Consider the following 7,151-nt stretch of genomic DNA (forward strand, 5'->3'; position numbering starts at 1 on the left):
TGACATTACAATATAAGAATGACTTGGTTTTAAATATGTCATACATGCACACACACATTTAAGACATGCCCTTAGTGCACATGGGGCAGCACAAAGCATGAGGCAGTGTGCCTGTGGTGCATTTGCGGAGTACGTACTGCTGAACAGATTATTTCATGGAAACTGAATAGGAAATTGAAATTTGTTAAAAGAAATGGAAAGCAACCTATTTTCTAGTTTCTAAATGTTATATTGACTGGTATATAATTAAATAAAAAAATTACATTTTTTTAAAGAGCTGTTGATCAACTTGTACCTGTGCAGTTTATCCCACCTCCTGTATTACTTCATCTATACACAGACCAAATCTTGGAAATTAAGCCTATACACTGACACCTGAACTAAGAGCATCTCTACAACATCTGTGGAAAAGCCTGCCTATATACAGCTAACTAGTTTTCTAGAAAACAGTGACCCACTTTCTCTCATCAGTCACCGAAGAGTGCACTAGGAATTGGGGTTACTTCAAAGCCATTTTCATCCCCCGGGTTTTAAAAGGGATGCATTTTTATTTTCTAGCTTTCTGCCCACGAATGTCTTCATAGATGATTTTTTTTGTGTCAATTTTTTCAGCTTTCTCTTCCCCTTGTTAATCCTTTTCCCCTTCCTCCTCACTCCCCACCCCATGACTCTTTCTACCGTCATCCCCCTTTCATCCTGCTGCTTTCTTATTTATTACTAGAAAATCATAGGGAGAGGTCTTAGGAATATAGAAGATACTCCCCTACCTCCTTCACTTTCTTTCCCAAGTGCTGTAAGAAGTTCACTATCTTCATCCTTTCTCATACTGCAAAGCCTGCACAGACCTACACACAACTTTCACCCCTCCTACATTAAATCTTTCTATGACTTTGGTATCTTTACTGAGCTATCATCCTACCTATTTTAGGATCCAGGGATAAGGAAAAGCAGAACTCCTTTCACCAAACAGAGCTCATATTGGTATCAGTGGAGCATTTAGATATCACACAGACTATCAATCTATAAAGGTCTAAGTGGATCATATCTGATCCCTTGCACTGGACTTGACAACAGCTATATAAATCCTTGTAATAATTATAAGCTTAAGTGCACTGAGTCATTTCATTAAATCATGCTCTGTGTACCTAGGTTTCACTACCTTATCCAGCACAATCATGGAATCATAGAAAATTAGGGTTGGAAGGGACCTCAGGACCTCTTGTGCAGATGCAGCCTGAGTAATCTATTCCAGTGCTTTACTACCCTCCTAGGCAATGGACAGACATTCAAAAAGCCTGAGCCTGAATTAATTCAGTCATTGCAGGTTAGTCTAACCTGACTAGGCTGAACTGGTTTGTAACTGCACAGACATCCCAGACATACAGGCACATGCCTGCAGTGGCTTAGGCTAGAAGCTGGGGGGCACTACAGCAGCCCTCCCATCCCTTCCACAACACTGAGCTGAGGTGAGACATGGCAGCAGGGCACTATGATTAGCCCAGCAGGCAAGTGATAATAGTGTTCTTCACTCCTAACCCAATCTTTATCACCCCATTAAGAAAACAGAGGGACATTACCAGCTACCTGTTGATTTTACCTGTTGATTCAGCATGGACTGTAGCCAGTATGTGGTCTGCTAGCTAATACACCTCTCTGCAAGGCAGAGGGGAGGGAGGAATTCCTGCTTAGCAGGGAGTGATTGCAGCCAGGGAGCAGAGGGGAGGGCCCAGCCCTGCTGTGGAGCAGAGAGCCCTGCCTAGCCCAGAGAGTATGCTGCGATGCTGCGGGGAGTTTGGTTTATCTTAAACCAGCAAGAGGTCTGGGACAGACATTGCATTAACTGGTTTGACCCAAATCAGTTAAGTCTGATACTACATTCAACCAGGTTTATCTCAAACTGGTTTCATCCATTTTCAAACTGGTTTATGTGCACAGAATGTCTGCTCTGTTACAGGTTTAAACCATTTTCAGATTGCTTAAACTGGTTTATGTGTAAAGTCTGTCCCTAGCCCTAGTGAGAGAGTTTTTCCTGATACCTAATTTAAACTTCTCTTGCTGCAACTTGAGACCACTGCTCCTTGTTCCTTCATCTGCAGCTATAGAGAACAGTTTAGCTCCATCCTCTTTAAAACCACCCTGCAGGTAGTTGAAGGCTGCAATAAATGCCACCTCAGTCTTCTCTTCTCCAGACTAAATAAACCCAGTATCCTCAGCCTCTTCTCAGAAGTCATGTGCCCCAGCCCGCTGACCATTTTCATTGCCCTCCACTGGACTCCCTCCCATTTGTCCACAAGCTTTCTGTAGTGGGGGACCTAAAACTAGACACAGTGCTCTAGATGTGGCCGCACCAGTGGCAAATAGAGGGGAAGAGTTACTTCCCTTAATCTGCAGGCCATACTCCTACTAATGCAGTCCAGTATGTCATTAGCCTTCTTCACAACAAAGGATACATTGTTGGCTCATATTCAGCTTCTTGTTCACTGTAACCCCCAGGTCTTTTTGCAGAGCTGTTGCTTAGCCAGTCACTCTACAGCCTATACCAATGCATGGGATTTTCCCATCCTAAGTGCAGGACTTTGGATTTGTCCTGATTGAACCTCATGAAATGTCTTTTGGCCCAGTTATCCAATTTGTCTAGGTATCTAAATCCTAGGTGTACCTTCCAGTGTATCTCCTATATGCCCCCAGCTTGGTGTCATCTGCAAACTTGCTGAGGGTGCATTTCATTCTATCTTCCAGGTTGTTTATTGAAGATTTTGAACAAAACCAGCCCCAGGACTGACCTTGGGGGGACTCTACTTGATACTGGCTCCCAACTAGAGGTTGAGCCATTGATCACTACCCTTTGAGCCAGTTTTCTATCCACTTGACAGTCCTTACATCCAACCTGTACTTCTGACAATACTGTCAGAGCACTCAAAAAGCTTGGTTTTAAGGTTGTAACAAACTTGAAAATTGAGATTTATAGAAAACTCATTGGACCTTACATCCCTTCCAAGTGTGCTGGAGGTCAGTTTGGAGCTAAGTGGGGTCAGTGCCTGGGCTTCAATCAACATTTGGGGGGAAAAAGTCTTCAGAAAGTTTCACTTTGAGTTTTTTGGGTTTGACCAAAAGTGAAACAAGATGTTGGGATGTAAACATACAGAATGGTAAAACAGAAGAAAGCTTTATATGAGATTGGCAACCAGATAAGGAGTTTGACACAGCTCCAGAGAAGTCCATATTATACCTTTATGACAGTCAGATTAAAAAAAAAAAAAAACCCAAACAAACCTTTTTTTACACAGAGGATTTTCCATGCAATTCCATGAAAGATGAAACATAGCGAAGACATCAGTCAAGGCTTTGAAAATATCCCCCTTCCAGTCAGAGGGAGAAAGAAGAGGCAGAAGCCAACTTTAGTACCTCTCAGAATCCTTGAATATCTCTAAGTTCTCCATATCAACCTTAACGAATACTCCTTTTTTGCGGGGGGAGGGAGGGCAGGGAGGAGCAGGGGAAGGACGGGACAATGAATACTGGCCAGAAGAGATCTGATCATGTAGAAGAATGAGAGCTGGTCAGGGTGTTCAGAGCAGTGGGCTTTACTGGAATGGAATACATCGTAGGCCTGTGCAAAGCAGAAAGTATTAGCTTTGGATTTGGATTCGGTGATTCAGAGGGACAGTGATTCGATTCGGTGATTCAAATCACTGTCCCGATTTGATTCAGCTGGATCTGAATCTGAAGGTATTCAGTGCCGAATCTTATTTGGCCAGAGACTATAGAGCAGGGGCGGGCAATTATTTTGGGCAAAGGGCCATTTACTGAGTTTTGGCAAGCCACTGATGGCTGCATGACAGGCAGCCAGGGGCAGATAAATATTAATTTTCTAAATTTTTAGGGGACCCATGGGCCAGATAGAATGGCTTGATGAGCTGTATTTTGCCCACCTCTGCTATAGAGGCAGGCAGTACTGGTGGAAGCAGCTGGAGGAGCAGCCGGATGAGCCCTGGCCTGAGCCGGCAGTCCCGGGAGAAGCCGCAGCTTGTCTGGCTGCTCCCCAAGCTACCCCGCCTCTGTCAGGGTGAGGCAGGCAGTGCTGGCAGCCCCAGGAGAAGCTGCAGGGAAATGGTTGGGGAGCTGGGGGATTGAACTGGGAGCTGTTCATTCCCCCAGCCCCCAATCATTCCTTTCAGCTCCTGGTTCGACCCCCCAGCTCCCAATCATTCTCCCCAGCTCCCTGATCATTTCCCCCAGCCCCTGCTGCTTCTCTAGGGGCTGCCAGCACTGCCTGTCTCACCCTGGCAGAGGGACAGCTGGGGGAGCAGCCAGGGGAGCCACGGCTTCTCCTGGGGCTGCTGGCCCAAGCCAGGGCTTGTGTGGCTGCTCCCCAAGCTGCTGCAGCCCTCATTGCCTAGTGCCTGCCCGTATGGTCTATGGCCAAATCTCCAAATCTCTCTGAATCGATTCAGAAGCTTCTGATTTGATTCGGAAAGATTAATGGGTCTCTGTTCACCAGGGCACCTCTTGGGGTAACAAGGAACAATGGTCACAAACTGACAGAGAACAGAGTTAGGCTAGATATCAGGAAAAACTTCTTCATGGTAAGGGTGGCCAAAATCTGGAATGGGCTGTGAGGGAGGTGGTGCTCTCCCCTACCTTGGGGGTCTTTAAGAGAAGGCTGGATCGGCATCTGGCTGGGGTCATCTGACCCCAGTGCTCTTTCCTGCCTAGGCAGGGGGTCAGACTCAATCTGTTGAGGTCCTTTCTAACTCAGACATCTATGAGTCTATGAATGTAAGGGGTTGCATAGGAGAAAGAACAGAACAAGGGGGGCGGGAGACCGGTGGGTATCTCAGCCAGGCCCTAGCATCTACGAATCCATGGTTACCATAGCTTTGCACAGCCCTAATACATTGCTGTTCAGGCAAAATAAGTTTCAGGCCTAACACTCTAGTACCAGAACAGGCAAGTTAAAGGAATTTCAACACACATCACATAGATAAAAATGTGTCAGATGGCTTTTGCCCTTGGTGTAGTTTTAAATCATCTTTAGAACAAGATATATATCAACCAGTATTAAATATTGAGAAGTATAATCTCAACAATTTGAGAATTTCTAGACCCATTGTTTAAACTTCTTTCCCCTAGAGCAGACATTCATAGATTCTCAAATTAATTTAAAACAGCCAACAGTAACACAGCGCTCCTTGTCTGGGTGCAGATTATTCTGGCAGAACTGTGATGTTGCTGCTGTAGCTTATTCCACCTCCTTCTTAAGTGAAAAGCTACACTGGTAAGAGTTCATTTTTGCCCATTTAGTTGCATCTACCCCAGGGGCCTTTTGCTGAGAATGCCCCTGTGATCAGAGATTCTCTCTCACCACATCCCTGACCAGAACAACCAGGGGTGGAAATGTTTTTAATATAAGCCTGGCCTTGGAGAGAGTTAGCATTCCACTTCCTGTAGCACAAGGGAGAGAAAAAGACATTCAGTGATAAAAAAGGTTGTAATCTGGCTCCCCTGCAGGGCTGTCTGACCTTTATAACTGTCCCCCATCTAGTACAGCCTTCTAGTCCTCTCTAGTAGACGTAGAGGACCAGGATACTTTGATCATTGTACACTACCTTCTTGTCTGCACCTTCATTTTCCCCCTCTGTCTGCTTTTTGTGGGTACACTCAAACTGGGTGTAGACAGGTATAATTCTATTAAAATCAGGGGAACTAGTGACATGACAACTTCCTAGGGCCGTGCAAAGCTTCAGGTGCTGATTTGATTCGAAGAAGATTCGGCCCAGTTTGGTGGCTGACTCTCCGAATCCAAATCGAATCAGGGGACCAATTAAAAGAGGGGCTGGAAGCGTATAAATCAGCAGTCCAGATGCTCTTCATCCGAGGGTACTGAGGGAATTGGCAGAAGTCATAGCAGGGCTCCTGGCATGGCTGTATGAGCACTCGTGGGGTTCTGGCCAGGTCCCGTAGGACTGGAAAAGGGCCAGTGTGGTCCCCATTTACAAGAAGGGGAGAAAGGAGGACCTGGGTAACGATATGCCAATTAGTCTCACCTCAGTGCCTGGGAAGACCTTTGAGAAAATTATCAAGGAACACATCTGTGGTGGCCTGTGAGGGAGAGAAAGAGCCAGAGGGCTCCTTGGCTCCCATCCGGGGCAGAGGGCCAGTGACCCCAGGCCCACAGCCCCAAGGAGACGGGCAGAAACCCCTCTTACCCAGGTGCGTGAGAAAAGGAGGGGCCGACACTTCCTCTGCTGGCATAAAAGAGAGCCCGGTGCCGACACGCTGGGGCAAAGCGGAACCAGAAGAAGGACGTGGAGGTGATGGAGCAGGCCGGCGTACGCTGCAGAGGATGTGAGCAGCTCTGAGTGCCGGTAGGAACCTCTGGAAAGGGGCTAAGCTTCAGTCGGGGTTTCGAGGCCAAACAGCGGGCCCCTGAGGCGTATAGGACTGCTGATTTACTGACTGGGAGCAGAGAGAACCCAGCTGGGGCTGGGTACCATAAGGACTGTATTAGAAGGGCCCTATTGGAATCAGGGTACCGTAGCTCCTGTAATAGGGGCACAGCCCACAGTGAGCTTTAACAGGAGGAGGGAGAACTTGATCAAGCGCTCCCCAGAGACTCTTCGACCCACAGAGGGCGAATTGTTATTGGAGAACGAGTGCGATTCGGCTGGAGCAGCTGACCTGACCAGGCGAAGCCCCTCGGTCCTGGTGCTTGTGTTGATTTTTTTTATCTTTCTTTTGGGGGCTACTTGGGTGACGTACGGACACGTGACCGAACCAAGCTGGTGGCCACCAACCCGGTGGAACGGGCGAGGGTGTAGGGGTGGCAGAGCCCTCAGAACTCGGGACCCATGGGACGCCGAGGAGACTCATAATTGGATGGCACGCGTCGGACATATGAACCAACTCCGTTAACGTCAAAGTCATGGCAGGTGAGGCAGGCGCGTGTGATACATCCAATCGAAGGTGAGGATACACTCGGCGACCGGTAGGCGGCCCCGACACGGGCAGCTGGCATAGGCTTTGACCCGACATGGCCCAGCATGGGAGGTAATGCTCAGGGGCAACCAATGTGGGTTCACTGTGGGCAGATCCTGCCTGACTAACCTTGTTTCCTTTTACAACCAGGTCACAAAGTCCTTGGATGCAGG

This window comes from Gavialis gangeticus, unplaced genomic scaffold, assembly GCF_001723915.1.
Source record: "Gavialis gangeticus isolate Ggan-Ray unplaced genomic scaffold, GavGan_comp1, whole genome shotgun sequence".
In the NCBI taxonomy this organism is placed as follows: Eukaryota; Metazoa; Chordata; order Crocodylia; family Gavialidae; genus Gavialis; species Gavialis gangeticus.